Here is a 22847-nt window from a genome sequence, read left to right on the forward strand (position 1 = left end):
GAGCGGACTCAGTCTGTGCCGACGTTAATTTCTTAGTTTTGACAAGCGTGCCCTGGTTATGATGTTCACGTAAGGCAAAACAGGGTGACGGGTATAGGTGAATTCTCTGACTATGTTTGGAACTTTTCTGTAAAGCTAAACTCGTTCCAGAATAAAAATGTTTATTTAAAAAAAAAAGAAAAGAAAAGAAAAAGGAAGAATGCACTTCTTTGGGAAGACACAGCCAATGAGTGAGGCCACATGACTTGGAAAGGGTTATACGTACTGGATTTTATCTCCCATTTGCCCCTCTAGGGAGGAGCTTCCTTACACAGTGAACAGCCTGCCCAACCATACATGGCCCACACGGCCCTCAGATGGCCCCTGCCCTCCATCCTGAGAAAGCCACTTCTCCAAGACAATCCAAGCAAAAGCCACCCTGACTTAGGGCCACCCAACTCCCTCCTTCGTGCTGCATGCATTCGATTACACACCACCTGAATACCCAGCACTGGGCTCAGCTCTGCAAGGAATACAAAACACAGATTAGAACATTGGCCGCAAGGGGCACCTGGGTGGCTCAGTCAGTTAAGCGTCCGACTCTTGATTTCGGCTCAGGTCACGATCTCACAGTTGGTGAGTTCGAGACCCGTGTCCAGCTCCCACGCTGACCGTGCAGAGCCTGCTTTGGGATTCTCTCTCTCTCCCTCTACCTCTGCCCCTCCCGCTCTCCCTCCCTCTCTCTCAAAACAAATAAATAAACTTCTAAAAAAAGAAAGAGAGGAAGCTGGCCCTGAATGACTTGTGATCTGTACTGAGAGGGACCCGGGGATCCTGAAACCCCTCTCTTGGGTTGTCCCGATCTGCAGGTGGCCCTGAGGCTATGTGGACAGGCCAGGGTTGGGAGAGAAACAAGATGGGAGGGGAGCAGCCCGGACGGCAGCATCCAGGTGGACGCAGGGCTGGGAGGACAGTGGGAAGGGCTGTGTGCTTCCAGCGTGAGTTCACTGCTCTGACACACGACTGGCGGGGCCTCTCCTGCTCCCCCCACTTTACAGATGAGAAAACCAAGGCACAGAGAGGCTCGCTAGCTTGCCAGGGATGATACACTTGTAGTCGACTGGAAGCGAATTTAGGTTCTCCTTATAGGTTCTCCCTCCTTCCCTCTGTGAAGACACAGAGTCCAGAGCCGGCTCCAGGCTCCCAGCTGTCAGCACAGAGCCCGACGCGGGGCTCGAACTCACAGACCGCGAGATCATGACCTGAGCTGAAGTCGGACGCTCAACGGCCTGAGCCACCCGGGCACCCCTAAATGGATCCACTTAAAGTACGCCGTTCCATTCATTTTGACAGATATATACACCCATGAAACCTTCCCCCAAATCAAGATACGGAACATTCCAGAACGCTCCCATCACTGCGGGACGTTCCTGCCCTCCCCCCACCACACGCAGAAGCTCCCATCTGCTTTCTGTCTTCCTAGATGACTTTGCCTTTCCTAGAATTTCACATAAATGGAATCACACAGTACGTGACCTTTTGCAAAAGGCTTCTCTCACTCGGCGTGTTTCGGAGAGACATCCGGGTCGCTGCGTGTGCTGTGGTCCGTCCCCTCTCATTAGCGAGCAGGTCCGTCACGGGGATGTGTCACCGTCTGGTTACTCATTCAGTCCTGTACTCTTTTAACCACACTTCGCAGACTCACTGACTCACAGATACGCGGGGCCTCTGGGCATGTGTGGAGGGATCGCCCCTGCTCACATACCTCCGATGACGGGGAACTCAGCCCCTGCTCACATACCTCCAATGACGGGGAACTCATTTCATTAGGAGACCGTCTCTTCCACCCTCGGGCAACCGGGCCTGTTCCGAAAGCCTTCCTCATTTCAGCCCAATCCGCCTCCCTAGATTGTCCCCACAGAGGTCCTAACTCTTATTCTGAGGCCACTCAGATCAGTTCCCAGCCTCCTTCTCACCACAAGCCTGAGGATTTGGGAATCGCAGCCTCCACCCAGCAATGTGCTGGTAAATGGTTGACTTCTTCCTCCAGTTCAGTTATTTCTGCTGGTATGCAATCTTCCACGATATGAATGTCTCAAAATGTATTTCTCCAGTCTCCTGTTAGTGGATATATATGAGTTTGCAAAGCCTGCTTTATAAACAGCTCTGCTATGATCATGTGCGGACTCCTGGAGCTGGCGTGTGAGATTTCTCTAGAAGTGGGGGCGCAGAACTGGAGGCCATGTCCGTATTTTCCCTCAATCGAGAGAGAAGTCATGCTTCAGGGGCGCCCGTGGTCCACACCCTCGCCTACACTTGCCCTTGTGGCCTTTATACTTTGGTCAACCTTGTGGATGTGAACTGACATCTCATTGCGGTTTTAATTTATATTAACTTACTTCTGGTGCCGTTGAGCATCTTTGCAAGTATTGATCGGGCATTCGTGTTTCATGTTCCCTAAATTGCCTCTTCGTATTTTTTTTTTTTTTGTCCATTCCTCTATTCTTCTGTATTTGTTTGGAGAAGTTCTTTGTATAATCTGATTTCCAAACTTAAATTGCCTATCTTTTTTCAGATCTTTGGGTTTGGGTTGTCTTTTAATCGGTTGTGACTTTGAACGACCAGGTTTTATTTGAATGTAGTCTCCTGTAAACTTCTTCCCTGATGGCGTTGCTTTTGGAGTGAGTTTAAAGAAATCCTTCCCAAAGGAAGAAAGAAGGAAAGAAAGAAAAGCAAGCAAGCAAGAAAGAAAGAAAAAAAGAAAGAAAGAAAGAAGGAAGGAAAGAGGGAAAGAAAGGAAGAGAGTGAGAGAGAGGGAAAGAAAGAAAGAAAGAAAGAAAGAAGAAAGAAGGAAGGAAAGAAAGAAAGAGAGTGAGAGAGAGGGAAAGAAAGAAAAAGAAAGAAAGGGAGAAAGAAAGAAAAAAAAGAAGGAAGGAAGGAAGAAAGAAAGAGAAAGAAAGAAAAGAAAGAGAAGGAAGGAGGGAAGGGAAGTGAAGGGAAGCGAAGGGAAGGGAAGGGAAGGAAGACAGACACTCAGGAGCACCCAGGTGGCTCAGTTGGTTGAATGTCCCACCCTTGATTTTGACTCAGGTTATGATCCCACAGTCATGGGATCCACGCTGAACGTAGAGCCTGCTTGGGATTCTCTCTCTCCTTCTGCCCCTCCCCCCCACTCCCTCTCTTTTTCTCTAAAGTAATTTTTTTTTTAAAAAAAAGAAGAAAAAGAAAAAAGAAATCCTTTCCTATGCCCCATTTCATAAACGATGTTCTCCTACGTTTTCTTCTAAAGCTTTTAAGGTATTGCTTTTATATGCAGGCCTTTATACAGCTGGGACGGGTTTTAGGGTATGATGACATATGGGTTTAATTTCATCGTTTCCATGACCAACTTCTCCGGCACAATTTGCTGAGGCGCCCTGCCTGCCTTTACCCCAGTGAGCTGCAGCCCGGCGTCTCCCGGCAGGTGTCTGTACTGCGTGAGTCTTCCCAGCCCCTCTGGCTGTTGGTCTGTCTGTCCTCCCCGAAACCAGCACAGCGCTGCCTTAATTGCCAAAACCCCGTGCCAGCTTTTTATAGCTGGCAGGACAAATTCCCCCCTCTTGAATGTTTTCAAAATGGTTAGCACTGACCTCTTATCAATTTGAGAATCAGCTTGTCAAGTTCCGAGAAAAACTATGTCAGGATTCTAATTAGAATTCGGTTCAATTTATGGAAGAATTTGGGGGAGAATGGACATCTTGGTAATATTCAGTCTTCCTACCCATTAACCTGTTATATTTCTCCTTTATAACTTTCAATAAAGTTTTATAATTTCCCCCCAGAAAGGTCATGCATGTTTTTCCATCAGATTTGTTCCTTGATACGTTATTACTTTTAGTGCCCTCGGAACTAACACCTTTTAAAATTGCATTTTCTGTTTGTCGCCTATATGCAGGGAAAATGTCAAATTTTGCATATTGGACTTATATATATATATATATATATATTATACTTATATATATGGCCATATGGATGGAAATTCTTATTATAATTTATCGAGAGCTTTTGCTACTAACAAGTCTAAGACTGTCTTTGTAGACAGCCTTCGCTGGTGGCAAATGACACTTTTACTTCCTCCTTCCCAATTTTTATAATATTAATTTCTTGGATAGTCTGGAGCGCTTCCTGCTGTATCGAATAGAATCGGTGATGGTGGGCGCCTTTGTCTTATCTCCGATTTTATTTTTTTGAATGTCTATTTATTTTTGAGAGAGAGAAAGACAGAGCACAAGCAGAGAGAGAGAGGGAGACACGGAATCCGAAGCAGGATCCAGGCCCCGAGCTGTCAGCACAGAGCCCGATGTGGGGCTCGAACTCACAAACAGCGAGATCATGACCTGAGCCCAAGTCAGACACTTAAGCCACTGAGCCATCCGGGTGCCCCTTACTTCTGAATTTTAAAAAGGTTCTTCTAGTGTTTCACCATTAAAGATGATGTAGGCTCTTGGCAGATACTCTTATCAGTTAAAGAAGTTTCCCTGTTATTGTTAGTAACGGCCGTCTTGTTCTGTTCTTATCGTGTTTAATTTAATTGAATGCTTTTTTTTCCCCTGTGGCTGTGGAGATGTGAATAACACTAATACAGTTCCTAGTGCTCAGTCACCCATGCATTCCTGCATAAACCTAACCTAGTCACTCTGGGGAACGCAGCTGACGGTCCCTCAGTGGCCACTGTCCCCTTCTGCTTTTTGGTAACAAGCCTCCAGGACTTACAGCCAGCCACATGCTCGCCCCAGCTCAAGATCAAACTTCTCAGTGTCCCCTGCAGCGAGGTGTGGCCTTGTGATTAAGTGGAGGGATAGGTTGGGGGTTGGGGAGGAAGGGTGTGCGTGGAATTCATGTGTGCAACTTATGAGTCATCATCTCCTTGAAGGCTTAAACCATTTGTCCTGTCCATCTTTTTTGCTCCTCTCCCCACCGCCTAGAAAATAGAAATGCTGGCACAATCCTGGACATGCAGGGGATGGTAAATCAGGATGAGTCACCCCGGACGGACTTGAGAGAGAAATACACTGTGTCTTCTCTAAGGCACTGTGCTTTGCGGGGTTTCTGTTGTCACAACTTAAACTATACCCTATGGAATATGGTCGCAATGATTGTCTTGTGTATATAGCGGGCTTCAAATCGTCAATATCAGGGGGGAGGTCCCTCCTTCACCAGTGCAATTGGCCAGTCGTGTTCCTTTCTCATGTTGCCTTTGAGGGGGACAGAGGGGGTAACCAAGGTTATGCTAATTTCACGAGCTGAGTGAGTGACATTATCTCTTTTTCTATTTTTAGAGACGTTTGGATTATACAAAATTATCTCTACCTTGAATACTCTGTAACATTTACAAAGCCATCTGGGCCTGGTTTTGGAATTAATGTGAGAGAAAAAAGTGGTAGCTCTTCAATGACTAATTCAGTTTATTTAGTGGATGGATATGGGACTCCTTGGAATTTCTACTACTCCTGGAACCATCTTTTCTATATGTTTCTAGAAACAGTTTAGATAGTTTTCTATTTTGTTTGGGTTCTCAAAGTTATTGATAGAAAGCTATTCATAGCATCATCTTGTAAACGTTCAACATCTCCTTTTCAATCTGCTACATCCCTTCTTTTCATTCTATATTATTTCGCTTCCATCCATTCTGAATTGCTCCCCAAATTAGTTTTATTATGCTTTCCAAAGAACCAACTTTTGGCCTTTTTAATCCTTTCTATTATGCAATTTTTTTTCCACCTAACTAATATCTGGTCTTTCCTTTCTTTTTTCCTTTATTTTTTCTTTGGGTTTATTGCATTATTCTTTTTTTACTTCCCAGTTTTGAATGCTTCGTTCATGAATTTTCAGCCTTGTTTTGTTCAGAATAGAAGCTTTAAAGGCTATAAATTTTCCTCAAATACTACATTAGCTGCAACCTACAATTCTTTCTTAATCGGGGTAAAATACACATAAAATGTGTCACAACCTATGACTTCGGTATATAAAACTTTCTTATGTTTTAGTTCTACATATCTGAAGATTTTCATTATGATTTTCTTTTTTGATCAATGAGTTATTTGAAACTGTTAATTTTCAGATGCTAGGGGAAAGGATCGTTCTCTTTTTGGCTACTGTGTTCTTAGTGGTCTTGTGGTCAAAGAACATGGACTGCATCACACTGGTTCTTTTAAATTAGTTGAGGCTTGCTTTATGTATGAGCTAATATGAGGCTCATTTCTCCAGAAATGTGTAGATGGTCAGCTGCACTGCTCAAATCTTTTATATTATTACAAGTTGTTTTCATTTGTTTTGCTTGATCTATCAGCTACTAGAAAGGTATGTCAACTCTTCCACCATGACGGTCAATTTGTCACTTCTCCTTGTAATCCTTTTACTTTTGCTTTATAAATGTTTATGCTGTGTCATCAAATGCATACAACTTTAGAATTATTTTATCTTATGAAAATTTTGTTAACCTTTTATTAAAATAGCAGCCAGCATTTTAAAAGTCTTTATTGTATTTATTATGCTATATTTTAAGCCAGTACTTACAAATTATTATAGAAATAAAAGCCCCATTTGGGGCACCTGGGTGGCTCAGTGTGTTGGGCATCCAGCTTCGGCTCGGGTCACGGTCCGTGGGTTCAAGCCCCGCGTCGGGCTCTGCGCTGACAGCTCAGAGCCTGTTGCCCGCTTCAGATTCTGTGTCTCCCTCTCTCTCTCTCTGCCCCTCCCCTGCTCGTTCTCTCTGTCTCTCTCTCTCAAAAATAAATAACACATTAAAATAACACACAAATAAATAAATAAATAAATAAATAAATAAATAAATAAAAGCTTTAAAAAAACGAGGAAATTCCTGAGGGGTGGGGGTGCCCTGAGTGTCCCTGGCACGCCCCCTGGAGGGGTGCCATTTGGATGAGCCATTTGGAGAGCCCATTTGGATGGAGGTCTGCTCTGCCTTGGATCAGCTGCATGTTCGTGTCACAACCAAAAGAGGTGGCAGAAGGGGGGGGGGGGCAGTTCTAACAGCCCCCAGTGGCTGGAGTCTGGTCCCCAGCCTGGCAGGGTCCTCCCAGAGTCCCTGGGCTCTGGGATCAAATTACTAGAAGGTGGATTCAGACAGAAGCAGATGATCGTTTCCCACCCCCTCTTTCCCTCCATGCCTACCCCCAACCCAGCTTCCCGGACTGACCGCCTCGGGCCACTCCCCATTTCCGGTCATCTCTCTCCTTCCTGGTAGAGGAGCCATGTTTGGGCCCAAGGGCTCCGTGGGACAAATTTGGGGTCTGAGAAGGGAATTTTCTCCTCGGAGATCCTCACCAAGCCCTAGATGCAGGGTGCAGACCCCTCTCTTCATCAGGGGCTTTCCTTCTGCCCCCAGTTCAGGTTATGTGGCCCGGACACACCCAGAGACAGCCAGGCTCCCACGGCCCCCTGCCCCAGACCTCAGGGAGCACCCCTAGGCCACCCTCCTGCAACTTCTAGGTAGACAGTGCAGCTCCTTCTGGTGCCTTGCAGGTCCCTTCTGGTCTACTTCATACACCTGCACCTAGGACGCTGTCTTGGCCTTTCTCTTCACACCCTCGGGGGCATCCCAGACACTCCATGGCTCCCATCGCCATCCCGGAGACCTGCTGGAGAGGCCCTCACCCGACCTCGGAAGCCCACTGACCCCTCCAACTCCACGTCTCCCCCCAGTCCCCCTCCCAGGACAACACAACCATCCCACTCTCCTAACCTGGGACCTGGACACAAACATTTGTTTAAGTTGTTTTTTTGTTGTTGTGGTGGTGGTTGTTGTCACGTTTTAGTGTTTTCACATTACCTTTGAATGAGTAATACCTTCACACGGCCCCAAATTCAAAAGATATGAAAGATCGGACTATGAGAAGTCAGCCTTCTGGCCCACCACCCGGCCACCCCGTCCCTCCTAGGGAGCCACCTCCGTTGCCAGTTTCTTGCGTGTCCTTCCGGGGATCTTCCAGGGGAAACAAGCATCTTCCCCCCCAAAAAGGACCCCACGATTGCTGGCGGGTTGCCCCTTGCTGGTTTGCATTCACTATTTCCCTTGAGGCTTGTTTCGTATTCTTGGAGAAAGAGCTGCCTCCTTCATTTTTGCAGATGAACAGAATTCCGTTGTGCAGGCGTCCCAGAACTCATCTGATCAGTTCTCATTAAAGGACCGTTCGGTCCCCACCCCACCCCCCCGTTCCCCGCACCCCAACTTTTGCGTCCCCCTGCCCAGGCCACGTACAACAGTGCGCATGCGCAGCTACGCCGGGGGCCAGTATCCGAAGGACCCTCTCTCTCTCGGGAGGGGGGTTGCTGTAGATCAGCGGGTCGTTTGTGTCAAATCCCGTCCCCGGGGACTGTGCCCAGTCACCCTCCCACCAGCAGCGGGGGTGGGGGTGGGGTGGGGGGGGAAGCTCATCCCCCACGGTCTCCCCCCCAGCAGACTTGCAGACTCTCTTATCTCTGACCCTCCAGGAGGCAAAAAATGATACTTCAGGGGAGCGTTCATTTGCATTTCTTTTCCATTTGCATTTCTCTTCGCGTGAATGAGCCTCGGAGGGTTAAAAGCCCTTCGGAGGGTTAAAAGCCCTTCGTACTTCCCTTTTCTGTGAACTGTGTTTCCAGAACCCTTTGCCCAGGTTCTTAGCTGGTGCTGGTGTCTTTCATCGATTTCCATAGTAGGGAAATGAGCTGTTGGTCACACAAGGGACCACGTTTTCCCAGTTTGTCGCCGGCTTTCCCCACGGTGGCTTGAGCCCCGAAGTTGGGTTTGGTTTTTTTTGTTCTTTTGGTTTTTTTTTCAGATTTATCCCGTTCGGCCCATCAGCCTTTTCTCTTACGGCTCCCCGTTCTTTGTGAGTCTTAGAAAGGCCTCGGCCACTCTGAAATCACATGTTTTTTCATTGTTTAATTTTTTTTTTAAGTTGCTTTAATGGTTATTTATTTTGAGAGAGAGAGAGAGGAGGGGAGAGAGAGCACGAGCAGGGGAGGGGCAGCGAGAGGGAGAGAGAGAATCCTGAGCAGGCTCCCCAGCTGTCAGCGCAGAGCCCGATGTGGGGCCCGATGAGCCCGACCCACCCAGGCACCTCCGAAATCCCATTTTTCGAACATTCTTCTATGGCTTCTGCTTGGAGTGTTATGGTTTAGCTTCTTACATGTGGTTTTTGGCTGCTGCATCTCACATGGCAGATGCTACTTTATTATTTTTTTTCCAGGTTCCCGGTGCCTTCCCTCCGCTGAGTCCCAGCACGGGCCCCTTCAGGGCACTGGGCTTCCTGCCTCGGATTCTTTCTCCACTTGGGCTCCGTCTCTCACTTTCCACCCGGCAGCTTTAGTCAAGAACGCAGATGGGTGAGGAGCGCCTGGGTGGCTCTGTCGGTTAACCCTCCAACTCTCTTATTTTTATTTTTATTTTTGAGAGAGAGAGAGAGAGAGAGAGGGCGCATGGGGGGAGGGACAGAAGGAGAGGGAGACCCAGAATCTGAAGCAGGCTCCAGGCTCTGAGCTGTCGGACAAGCAAGCACAAGCCGAGGTCTGGCCACACCTCTGCTCTGACCAGACAGAGACAAGGGGTCTTGGGGCAACCTCACTCCATGCGATGCCTCCTTGGCATCTTGTCCAATGGGCACGTCTTGGGTTTTGACTCTCAAAGTCCCCTTCCTCCTCCATGGATCCCCAGGCCATTTAACCCCTTCACCCTTGCCTTTCTCTTTGTGTCCTGGCCTTGGGACGCCAGCCCTCTGGGTCCACTGGCTCCACTGTTTGGGGGGGTGGGGAACCAGGGGATTCTGATGCTGAGCAGGGAGGGGAGACACCTTCAACCCCAGGGTGGGTGGGGAGGACAGCCTCCTGCCTGCACGTCCCCTGGGGCCGTGTTAAGTTGACTCACATCATGCTCATCATGCAACGCCTCTTTAACAAGCTCGTCCTGGGTGCTAGGCCCTGGGGAAACGGCAGTGGGCAAAGCAAACGTCCCTGCCCCCCCCCCCAGGGGTTCACATGCTGGTAGGGACATAGTGTAATGATAATAAAGGTGGCGAAAAGTGTCACAAAGAGAAGAGAAAGACAGAGAGGGGAAGAAGACAGCTTCATTAGAAGCCAGACTGAGCTGGGCAAAGATGGGGGGGGAGGGCCCTGCGGGCGGGAGGGCCAGCCAAGGGCAAAGGTGGGAAGGAGCGCAGAACATTCCAGAAGGCCAGAAGGCCGGTGGGGCTCAGTGACGCGTAAGAGCACACCGGGTGGGAGGCCAGGCCCTCCAGACCGCTTTGCTTTCCGTCCGGGAGCAGGGAAACCCCATCTGCATCGAGAAGACGCCCCCTGGCGGCCGTGTGAGGAAGAGACCCAAGGGGGACCAAGTTCAGAGGCTGGGACACCCCGCCCTCACTGAGGTGTCCAGGCCCCAGCGACAGAGGCTGGGACCAGGGAGATGATGGTGGAGGACGGGAGAAGGGGCCGGACCCAGGACCTATGCTGCGGGGTCCACAGGATTTGCTGACGCAGTCAAGGATGGGACCAGCTTCGTTCTTAGCGATCTCGCAGACAGGAAGTGCCATTTAACCAGGAGGGGGTGACCTGGAGGGGAGGGTTTGCCGGGTCAGGAATCCAGGCTTCCGTCCTGGACCTTTCGGTCGAGAGCCAAGTGTGCGGTTGCACGATGAGTCTGGAACGAGGGGAAAGATCCAGGGCGGACACAGTGAGCAGGCCCCGTTCTCCCTGTATCTCTGGCCTGGTGGCTCCTGGTCCCCTGTTAAGTACTTTTCAAACCCTCAGCCTGCATTGCCTTGGGCTCCTTTTCCTGGCTCTGCGTCTCAGGGGACCCTCTCCATTGCGGGCGACGGCAAGATGTCAGGAAGAGACAGCCCAGGCCTGGAGCCGCACCCCTGCGGCGTCCGGGCTCCGGGCAGTGGCGGATCCAGAAGCTCAAAGCGTCTCATCCAGACTTCACCTCCTGCCCTCCGTCTGCGCGCTCGCTTCCCGCCAGGGTCCTTCTGGTGGCACCAACAGCTCCAGATGGCCGTCCTCCTCCCGGCTACAACTCACAGCTGAAAGCGGGTTTCGTTCTCCTGGTTGTCCCGGCAAAAATCCCACGGCTGAACCCCGTTGGCCCTACTTTGGTCACAGGCTCACTCTTGAACCTGTCACCGCGGCCAGGAGACCGAATGTCGTGAGCCGGTCGTCGGTCTTGCCTTCTCCACCCCCTTCTGGGTCTGGGGATGGCATCGGGCTCATAAATCACACGGTGGGTGTATCCCCAGAAGTTGGAAGAACTGTTTTCCACGGCCGCCCCACCATTTTCACCTTCCCCCCAACAGTGCCCGTGGGTTCCGATCGCTCCACGTCCTCGCCAGCGTTTATTTTTTGGTTTTTGTGTGTGTGAGAAAAGTTATCCTGACGGGTGTGAGGTGCTATCTCATCGCAGTTCGGACTGGCCTCTCCCCAGTGGCGAGGGAGGCTGAGCATCCCCGCGTGTGCCATCGGCCTTTAGTGCGTCTTCCCTGGAGAGGCGTCTGTTCAAGTCCTTTGCCTGTTTTTGAATCAGGTTGTTTGCTTTTTTTTTTAAATGTCTGTTTATTTGTTTGTTTGTTTGTTTGTTTATCTATTTAGAGAGAGAACACGAGCAGGGGAGGGGCAGAGAGAGGGAGAGACCGAATCCCAAGCGGCTCTGGGCTGTCAGCGCAGACCTTGAACTCACGAACCGTGAGCTCATGACCTGAGCCGAAATCAAGAGTCAGACCCTCAGCCGGCTGAGCCACGCAGGCCCCCCTGCTTTTTTATTGAGGGCGTTCGGGGAGTTCTCTGTAGGTTCTGGGCGTTCATTCCTTATCAGATATATAGACTTAAAATAAATATTTCCTGCCATTCTGTGGGGTTTTTACTGTGTTGATGGTGGGTTTTGACTCACAACATTTTTAATTGTCATGGCTCGCCCGGGATGGGCGGCGAGGAGGTGAACTTAGACCATGTAAACGCAAATGCCGGTTCTTAGCTACAGACAGCCGGACAGATGGACAGATGATGAAGGGATGGATGGAAAGTGGATGGCAGGAGGTGGAGGGAGGCCGAGAGGGGGGACAAATGAACAGTCGGGGGGGGGGGGATTCCGTGGGAGGGCAGCCCAGCCCCTCCCCACCTGTCCCCCCAACAGGGCCGGGCTAGGGGGAGGCAAGTAGGGCATCACCTCGGGCACAGAATCTGACGGAACCCAAATATTCACCAATCAGCGTAAATACTGCTTTGTGCTGTCTTCATAAATCAAAATCCGGGCAATAAATCATGGTGAACAAAACATCGACAACTCACATAAAGATAGGACCTGGGCCAGCCCTTGTACGACCCCAGCCCCCTCACCTTGGTCCAGGCCCTACCTACCTGTCCTCCTGGCACCTCCTGGCACCTCCCTGTCCCCCTCCGCCACCTGAGGCCAGCAATGGAGGGTCAGGAGCGACAGAGCCGAGAGGGAACGGGAGGACAGAGGCGGAGTTTCCAAGTTTCCAGGCCCGGCTCAGCCTGCAGTCAATGCCCAAGACCCCTGGAAAGCCCCAGGCTGTGGCTTCTCTGAGTGGCATCCCTGCGGCCACCACAGGGCGGAGCCCGCGGGCCGGCTTTGGTCTCCGGGGAAACCCAGGAAGAGGGAACCAAGGGGCCAGACCCTCCGGTGCCTCCCTGTCTGGTTCCTCCTCGCAACCCAGGCTCCCAGGAGCTGATGACCCCGGCCGGCCCCTCTCACTGCCCCAAGGCCGCAGTGCCCAGCGCTAGCTGCCTTTTGTGGCCCCTTCCAGGCAAACCCCCACGCCTTCCTTCATGGGAGGTGCCGTCATTATCCCTGCTTTTATGGAAAGGGAAACCGAGGCCCAGAGAGGGAGGATATATGCCTTCTGGGCGTGTCTAAGGGTGAAGTGAGCACACAGTCCCATCTTGTGGAGTTGGAGACCAAGGCTGAGCATGGCTGAGTGACTCAGCTCCCGTCGCACGGCCAGGAGGGACAGAGCCAGCAGGCGAAGCCCGGGTTGGCCTCAGTGCGGGCCCCGTGCTCTTTCTGTGCCCTCCTGTACCCTCGTGCCACCCCGTGTGACCTCCACCTGTCAGGGGTCCCGGCCTGCAGACTCGGGTCCAGATAGAAAGTTCTAGAAGGTGGGAGTCAGGAGCCCTTTGTCCCTCCCACCCTGTGCTGACTTCGGCCAAGACGCATCCCCCATCTGTGCCAGGGTTGTCTCAGGACCCCGTGGATCCAAGGCCACGCAGAGAAACCAGACGCGGCCTCCTCCCCGGCACACTCCCCGGTGTGGGCTGAGCCACAGAGCCTGGGCGGCAGCTGAGGGAACAGAAAAGACAGTAGGAAAAGAGAATGGAAACGAGACCCAGGGCGCTTGGGCCCCAGCCTCCCGCCCCTGCCACGGCCGTTCTCTTCCTTAAGGGGAGAGACCCCAGACAGCCCCGAGGATCCTTCCAGCAGAAGCTTCAGGGATCACAAGTTCACTGCAGTCACAGGCCGGTCACCTGGGGCAGGAGAGAACACGGACTGCTCAAGACAAAGAAGGATCGCCCTTCGTGCTGTAGCCTAGGGCAGAGTGACAGGCGGTGGCCAGCTTCCAGAGGGTCTCCTGGGTCATGTTATGGAGTCTCCATGCCATCTGGAGGTCCAGCCCCTGATGGTTTTTAAGGGAAGAATGATGTGACCAATTGGCTTTCAAAGCAGGAGGTCATGGCCGTGGGGTGGGGGTGATTCTGTCAACCCACAAGGAGCAGCTGGGTAGCCCCGGCCTTCCCCCCCGCCGCTGCGCCCCTGAACTCGAGAGCTGAAGAGAAGAGACCAAAACGGCAGAAAGGAGACCCATGAGGCCATGTGTAAACAGATCATTCTGTTAAAGTCTATAAATTACACTTTCGAGCAAAAACAAAAACAAAAAAGGCAGAGACCCCAGGATCGACTGCACCTGATACAAGTTTAAGGCCTCCGGTATCAGGTTTCAATCTTTTGAAGAACCGACAAAAACTCTAGAGGAGTGGCCTCCAAAATAACTAGAACTGATGTCCCAGAAATATGACTCAGTCTCAACCACAAGATCACAAAAGTCAGAACCAAACTCTGGGCCGGAATCCCTGCATATTGGCAACGGCACGCGCTGAGCCTCTGGTTCCTGGTCTGTAAAGCAGCGAGGGCAGACGGGACGCGCCTGGGCCAGGGGAATCCTCTGGCCTTTCCCCCTCCAGCTGCCTTCCCCTCTGGGTCCTCCTCCCCTCCCGAGGTGTGGGGGGGGGGGGGATGTGGGGGAGGGTATGTGTCCCTTCCTGCCACAAATGCCCGTGTCTCTGGTGGCCTGACTCAGGTAGAGTCGCTCCTTCTTAAAAACACCCTGCCCACCCCCACCCCAGCCCCGGGGCGGGGGACCCCCACCTCTTGATCTGTTCTGGGCACCCCACCTCACTGCCTCCACTTCCTCGGCTCCCCCTGCCTGCGACCCCCCCGACCCCGCCTCACCACCTCCCACCCCGAGCCGCTAACCCGCTGGGCGCTCAGAGACCTTCACTTCCCCAACACCCACCAGAGACACAGCTGACCACTTCTTCAAAGGCCCTCATCTCAGGGTCGCTGACTATGCCTGGATTTCCTCCGGGTCACACCTGCTCCCTCCTCCCCACCCCCATGGCTGTAGTAGCATCCTCCCCCCCCCCCGCCCCTGCAGGGCCCCCCCAGGCTAACACCTTGGCTCCCACCTGCAGCCCCCGCCCACCCCCGTCCCACCCGCAAGCTGCAAATGCCTGGTGCTCTTTCCCAGGATCCAGTGTGAGCACGGGCCCGCCTGGGCCAAAAAGGGTGAGCAGAGCCCTGGCGCGTGTGGTCATACAGGTACAGGCACCCGAGTCGGCCGAAGCCATCTAGCGACCACCGCAGGGAGACACTGCCTCTGGCTTCCGCCAGACCTCAGCCCCAGCCCACCCCACAACACAGCCACCCAGGCTCCCTGGAGGCTTCTGCTCCTTCCAGGCCCCACTCCGGTGAGCTTTCCAGAAAGGGACAGAGCCCCCTGCGTGCACACGATCTGCCTGCATATGCTTGATGGGCAAATGTGTGTTCCTGTCCCCAGCAGAAGCTGCTGTCCCCAAACTCCTACCACCTGTGTCGGAAGTGGAAGTCCGGGAGCCGCTGAGTGGAGGGTGGAGGCCTGGGAGGAGGCGTGGGGGGAGGGAGAGACCTGACACAGAACTAATCCCACCCTCCGCCCCATCACAGCCTCTGAGCTTTCGTTCCTGGAACAGCTGCACCACCACCTTCTCTGAAGCACAAACTCCTGCCTGACCTTCCGTAGCGTTCTGTCCTTTCTCGTACAAATAGCCAAGGCTCTGGCCGGGCATCCCTGCCCTGGGAAGCCCCCACTGAGTGGGCTAAGAGCCCCCCCCCCAGCCCCAGGCTTATCGCTGAGCGTTGGTGGTGGCGTTCGGGTTTGCACTCAGGAGCTCCCGGCCACCCACTCGGTGTGGAATGACAACCCTCACCTCACGTCTCCCCTCCCCTGGACATTCCACCTTGCGAGTCCTAGGCTCAGATCAAAACACTTGGGGACCCTGGAAACACACACATCTCCAGCACCGAAGGGCCACGTTCTCGGACGTCTGAGCCGGGCGGCACCCTTAGGTACCGGCTGCATGCACCATATACACCTGTGTCCTCAATACTGAACGACGACCGGGGCGCCTGGGTGGCTCAGTCGGGCAGGTGGCCGACTTCAGCTCAGGTCACGATCTCGCGGTCTGTGAGTTCAAGCCCCGCCTCGGGCACTGTGCTGGCAGCTCAAAGCCTGGAGCCTGCTTCCGACTCTGTATCTCCCTCTGTCTCTGCCCCTTCCCTGCTTGCTCTCTGGCTCTCGCTCTCTCAAAAACAATAAACGTTAAAAAAAAAATTTTTTTTTTTTTAAAAATACTGAACCACGACCTTCGCGTGTTTTGCTTTGGCGATCTCCTCCTCCCCCCAGGAGCGAAGGAGGCTTTCTTATCTGCCCTTTGGCAACAAGGAAACCGACTCACAGGGTCGAGTCACGCGCCCCAGGCCACATGGGTAGAGATGGGATGTGAGCCCAAGGCTCAGACTAACATAGAAAATGCAAAGGAGGCTGCCTGGGTGGCTCAGTCGGGTAAGCATCCAACTCTCGGCTTCGGCTCAGGTCATGATCTCGTGAGACTGAGTCCCACATCGGGCTCCGTGCTGACGGCGTGGAGCCTGCTTGGGATTCTCTCTCTCCCTCTCTCTCTCTGCCCCTCCCCTGCTCGTGCTCGCTCGTTGTCTCTCTCTGTCTCTCTCAAAATAAACATTTAAAAAAAACTCAGAGAGAGGCACCTGGGTGGCTCTGTCATTAAGCCTCTGACTTTGGCTCAGCTCACGATCTCACAGTTCGTGAGTTCGAGTCCCACGTCGGGTGAGCATGAGCCCTGCTTCGAGTAAAACACAAGCTCTGGGTGAGCCCCGTTTCTCTCTCTCTCTCTCTCCCTCTTCCTCTCTCTCTGCCCCTCACTCACTTGTGCCTCCCCCTACTTCAAATAAATAAATAAATATTTTAAAAAATAAAAATAAAAATAAATTTGGGGCACGTGGGTGGCTCAGTTGGTTAAGTGTCCAACTTTGGCTCAGGTTTGTGAGTTCGAGTCCCGCGTCGGGCTCTGTGCGGACAGCTCAGAGCCCGGAACCTGCTTCAGATTCTGTGTCTCCCTCTCTCTCCGCCCCTCCCCTACTCCCGCTCTGTCTCTCCCTCTCTCTCAAAGATAAACAAACATGTAAAAAAAATTTTTTTAACAAAACTAAATTTTAAAATACAAAGAACGTTCAAATGACCTTAAATCCCACAAGCCAGAGACAATATCTGTTAACATTTTGGTGAACATCCTTCCAACGTGTGTTTCCCTCCGAGGCTTCAAATGGATGAACCATGAGCCGGATCCACCCATTTTTGTTGGCTTTCGTGTTGTTCTCCAGCCCACCATTTTGCAGGTTTTGAAAAAGTGAATTGCTCGTTAATATCACACACAAATTTATAAATCCAGCAATCCTTGAAAAACAGAGATCTGGCCTTCTTGGGCTCTTGTTATTTCGAGGCAATCGTCGGCTGGAGCTGAGGACCACTTCGCACGGGACAGACACCTTTATTTTGCCACAGTCCCCACCTTTCCCTATTGTGCCCCCAAGTAGATCCACTGGCCTCACTCACTTACCTCCCTGACCCCCGTCAGGCTGACAACCTCTGCTCTAGGCATCTACGAGAGCCAACATCTGTCGAAAAGCTACAGCACACAACCACCACTCAAACGTGCCGGACGTGGGTTAACTTCTTTCATTCTCAAAGTAGTGATGTGGAATAAGCACTATTGTTAGGCCCATTTTACAGATGGGGAAACTGGGGCTCACGGAGGCTATATCAACTGCCCAAGACCACAGTCAGAAAGCGGCAAAGTCGGCCTTGGAACCCCGGGCAGTCTGGCTCCAGAGTCTGCCTCCTTCCTGTATGCAAAGACGCACCCCACACTCAGCTCCGGATTGAGGGTGATGTTCCGTACCAATCAATATAGTCTAGGATCATCTAAATAATAAAAATAAAAACAAGATAAAACAAAACAAAAAACAAAGCAAGAGTAGACATTTGTTGCTTTTATCCACCCAGTGTTCCTTCCGTTAAGGAACAGCCCTTCTCCTGGCGGTTCTGGTGTGGCTGTCCCCCAGCCCCTCTCCCCACCTCCTCTTTGACCAGGAGGCTGGACTTGTGACCCGGTCCTGACCAATCATGGCATTCCTCCCGTGATGTTGCAGGGGATTGGTCCAGAGGTGGGCACATGACCAAGGCCTAGCCAATCAGAGTCTTTCCCTGAGAATTTTTTTTGGTAGGCTGTCTTTCCAAGGTCAAAGGCGATCTGATGTGAGCCTGTCCCTGTCTATGTGGCCGGGCTGGCTGTCCTATGGAGAAAACCCATCTAAGCCAGAGAAAGAAACAGCTCAGACAGACTGAGAAAATGAGAAAGAGAGAGAGGGAGGGAGATTTTGAGCCTCTGATATCCATGTCCCCAAGGCCAACCACATCTCTGACTCTCCAGGAACTGAGCCAGTAAATTCCAGCTTGAGCTAGACTGAGTTATATTTACTTAAAACCAAAAGATGCTTGAATTCAACATCCTCATTATTCTCTTTAATGACTCACACTGGCCCATCATATGGGCTCAGCATAATTTATTAACCATTCAGTCCCCGATGAGCATTCGACTGCCACCAAGTTCCCAAATTCCCCCGCCACCAACGAGGTGGAGAAGATCCTTTGTGTACCCATCCTTTTCCACATGTGTGCAATTATCTCATTAGGGGCAATTTCTAGACATGAACTTTAACGTCAAAGGGTGCTCTGCTGCCCTTGACCCCCATCCCTGCCTTTGGCTTACTAAGTCATGGACCATCCCCCAGGCCCAGCTTCCTCCTGTCCCTCTGTGCTACAGGCTCCCAGTAAGTGGCCAAACCTGGACAAGGAAGGACAGGTCTGATGGATACTGGGCACATTTGGAAGACTCACTTGCAGCAGGGGTCTCATAGGCCAGAGCCTCAGCAGTCCCAAGATTCAGGGGTGGCCCATCTGCCAGACAGAGCCTGCCTCCAGTTCCAAGCCATGAGAAATCAGAGAAAATTATGAAAGGGAGGGGCCTCAGAGAGGACTAATCCCAGACACACATCCTACCCACCACCTGCCATGTCCCACTTGGCCCAGTGGACTCAACCACGTGCCCTGCATGGACCAGGATTTTTGTCTGCCTTGTGCCAATGCCAAGAAGACTGCGTGGCACATAGTAGGCCTTCAGTAAACATCTACTGAATGGATGCGAATGGATGGATGGATGGGTGGATGGACAGATGGATGGATGGACGGACAGATGGATGGATGGGTGAATGGACAGACAGATGGACAGATGGACAGACGGATGGATGGATGGACGGGCATATGGATGGGTGGATGGATGGATGGATGGATGGACGGACAGACATACAGGCAGATGGATGGATGGATGGATGGATGGACGGACAGACATACAGGCGGATGGATGGATGGATGGATGGATGGACGGACAGACATACAGGCGGATGGATGGATGGATGGATGGATGGATGGATGGACGGACAGACATACAGGCGGATGGATGGATGGATGGATGGATGGATGGACGGACAGACATACAGGCGGATGGATGGATGGATGGATGGATGGATGGATGGATAGATGGGTGGATGGATGAATAGATGGTTGGATGGATGGACAGACAGACGTACAGACAGATGGATGGATGGATAGATGGGTGGATGGATGAGTGGATGGATGGATGGATGGATGGATGGATGGATGGATGGACGGACAGACGGACAGACAGATGGGTGGATGGATAGATGGGTGGATGGATGAGTGGATGGATGGATGGATGGATGGATGGATGGATGGACATACAGGCGGATGGATGGATGGATGGATGGATGGATGGATGGATAGATGGGTGGATGGATGGATGGATGGATGGATGGACGGACAGACAGATGGATGGATGGATAGATGGGTGGATGGATGGATGGATGGATGGATGGATGGATTACTCTAACTGTGCAGCCCAAATGGGTTTAAGGGCAAGTTCTGCCCCTTACTCACTCATTAACCCCACCTCCTCCAGGTCTCAGTGACCCCACATGTAAATGAGGTCATTGAATTAGACCATCTCTAGGCTCCTTCCAGCTCTCTCGCCTTCAAACCAGCTGTGCTCAACAGGTGAGGAATTCTGAGCTTTGGGGCCACAGAAAGCGTCACCTACATGGTTTTGCTACAATTGGATTCAAGGGCTGGACCTTTCCTATCTCTCCCCCGAGGGGAGGGCAGGCCACTAAACTTCTTTCTAAATGTTCGAAGGGATGCTTGGGTAAGTTCAGAGTGGCAATGAGGTCAGCACAGGGCTTGAATCTGAGCTTGCCTCTTCCTGGCTGTGTGACCTTGAGCAAGTAACTTAACTCAGTTTTCACCCCTATAAAACAGGGATAGTAATACGCTTTGTTGGGTTGTGGAAAAGCTTAAATGGGAGGATATACAAGCGCTTGGCACAGTTCCTGGCTTGAGGTGAGCACTCCATAAATGGTAGTGGTGGCCATCTGAAGACTTCCCAAACTCCGTGTTTGGAGACTGCTGTGAGGTGTCCCATCACCAACTAGGGACCAGCTATGGACGGCCACATCGTTCACATGGAGGAAGCAGAGCCCCGTTTCGGGAAAAAGCGCTGACCCCAGGCCGCACAGAACCTCAGGAATAGGCCTGTAAGGGGAGCCCTTCCCATCTGCGTTCTTCTCCCTACCTGAAATTCAGGCACAATGGCTGGAGATCAGGCAGCCATTTGGGGCCATGAGACCTTCGGGGCAGAAGCAAAACGTTACCAGGCTTCTCTGAGAACAGTCCTACATTACCTCCTTCAGGCTTCTTTCTCATAAGGGAGGAATATGCCTCTAATTTCTTTAAACCATTGTTATTTGGCTTTTCTGTTTCATATAAACAGACCCAATTGTATCTGTCCCCATTTTGCAGACGACAAAAAGCAAAGCTTAGTTAGGAGAAGTCGACACAGCTGGCAAGTGTTGAGTTGGATTGACTCATGGTCTCTACAGTTTACCTACTATGGATTCTACCAAACGCGTTGCCGCCCACAATGAGAGGGTCCCTCCCTCCCAGGCTACCTGCCTCTATGCGATTAGACATGACCAGGGCTGTCGGGACGGAGGGAAGGAAGGTGTAATCACGAGAAGGCTTCACAGAGAAAGTGGTGTTTGAGCTGAATCTTCAGAGAACGAGAGACTATCAATCACGTGAGGTGCTGTTAACCAGGAATGCGCAGGAAAAGACTCTGCTCAGGGCTTTTACTGGGGGCTGGTCACGTAGGCAGCCCCTGCCCAGCGTACACCAAACTTCTAGACCCCCAGAAGGAAAGGAGGTGGTCAGCATAACCCACGTTGTTTGCACGGTTTAGGCTCGGCGAGCCACGCTTCTCAGGGAACGGCAGGAACCCACCGGAAGCCCAAGTTGCCAGAAGCCAGCCCAAAGCCAGACTTGCAAGCATGCTTTTGTAAAGGATGGCAGTCCCGGACCTGCCGTGTTCATTTTTCTACGCAGGGTATGACGCCTTCCTCCGCATTTCTGGTTTTGAGGTGACCCAGGAAATGGTGTTTTGTGCCTCAGACCCAGATTTGCAGAGAAAAAAAGTCTAGTTTACTACGCAGATCACTTCGACAAGTTTTCCCGGAGAATCACGTTGCGTCGCCGAAGAGCCAAAGGCGGGAAGGGGGCCGCTTCCAGGAGTCCTGAGAGCACAAGGCTGGCAGGGGGTGGGCCTGGCCCCTGGCCCTGAGCTGGCCACTGACTCAAGTTCCAACTCCGTCAAGCATGTCCCAGAGATGAGCCTCACGCAAGTGTTCGCTTCCATGAAATGAAGGCGTTGGATTGCACCCTGTATCAGTGAGCTTTCACTGCATAACGAGCCTCCCACACACACACCGAAAGCCGGTGGCTGAAAACAGCAGACATTTGTCACATCTCACAGTGCCGTGGGACAGCCATGTGGGTTGGGCTCCGCTTAGGGGTCCTTCTTCCGGTGTCGCCCGGGCTCACTCAGGAGGGTGCAACCGGGTGGCGGTCAGGACAGCTGGGCCCTTTCTCCGCACGGCCTCCCGTCCTCCAGCGGGCGAGCCCGCAGGCTGGCTCTCATGGCAGGTGGCCAGATTCGAGGGGAAGTGACAGACTCTCCCTCCAGATGGGAGGAGAGGCAGCGTAGCCGTGCAGAGGGGTGTGCACACGGGGAAGGGTGGGAGGTGCAGCCAACTTGGGCAGCAACCAAGTTATCCCCCCCACGTTCCTTTCATTCATTCATTCACTCATTCATTCATTCATTGCTTTTACCAGACACAGAGACACAGAGGTGACCCTGTCCTCATGGAGCCTCCAGACCAGTGGGGAAACAGATGAATAAATCAAGGTGGGCTGCAAAGTTTCACCGAGGAAGCATTTCTATTTATTTTTATAGATTGTTTTTTAACTTTATTTATTTTGAGAGAAAGAGAGAGCGCAAGCAGAGGAGGGGCAGAGAGAGAGGCAGAGAGAGAATCCTGAACAGGCTTCACGCTGTCAGCACAGAGGCCGACGCGGGGCTCGAACTCACACACCATGAGATCATAAGCTGAGCCTAAATCAAGGGTGGGGCGCTTAACCCACGGAGCCACCCGGGCGGCCCTAGAAATTTCTTTACACGATACTTTTTTCCCCACGAAGACATTGGCTCGATCGGCCAGAAAAGGCACAAGCAATGAAATTGGGAATTTTAACCAGGAAGAAAATTAAAAACAAAAGGGGAAAGAAGGTAGGGTTTATTGAGTACCCACTATGTCCCAAGCATCTTATGGACACTCTCCCCCCTCGTTTTTTCTTTTTTTTTTTTTTTATTAATTAAAAAAAATTTTTTTTTAACGTTTATTTATTTTTTGAGACAGAGAGAGACAAAGCATGAACGGGGGAGGGTCAGAGAGAGGGAGACACAGAATCCGAAACAGGCTCCAGGCTCTGAGCTGTCAGCACAGAGCCCGACGCGGGGCTCGAACCCACGGACCGTGAGATCATGACCTGAGCCGAAGTCGGCCGCTTAACCAACTGAGCCACCCAGGCGCCCCTCCCCCTCGTCTTTTCTATAACCGGAGGTGAGTAGTATTATTCCCCTTTTATAGGTAAGCACACTGAGGCTCCTTGCAGAGAAGCGGCTTGTCCAACCTCTCACGGGTCCCGAGTGGCAGAGCTGAGAGTCCCACGGCCGCATCTGGC

This window comes from Panthera tigris, chromosome B4 (assembly GCF_018350195.1).
Source record: "Panthera tigris isolate Pti1 chromosome B4, P.tigris_Pti1_mat1.1, whole genome shotgun sequence".
In the NCBI taxonomy this organism is placed as follows: domain Eukaryota; kingdom Metazoa; phylum Chordata; class Mammalia; order Carnivora; family Felidae; genus Panthera; species Panthera tigris.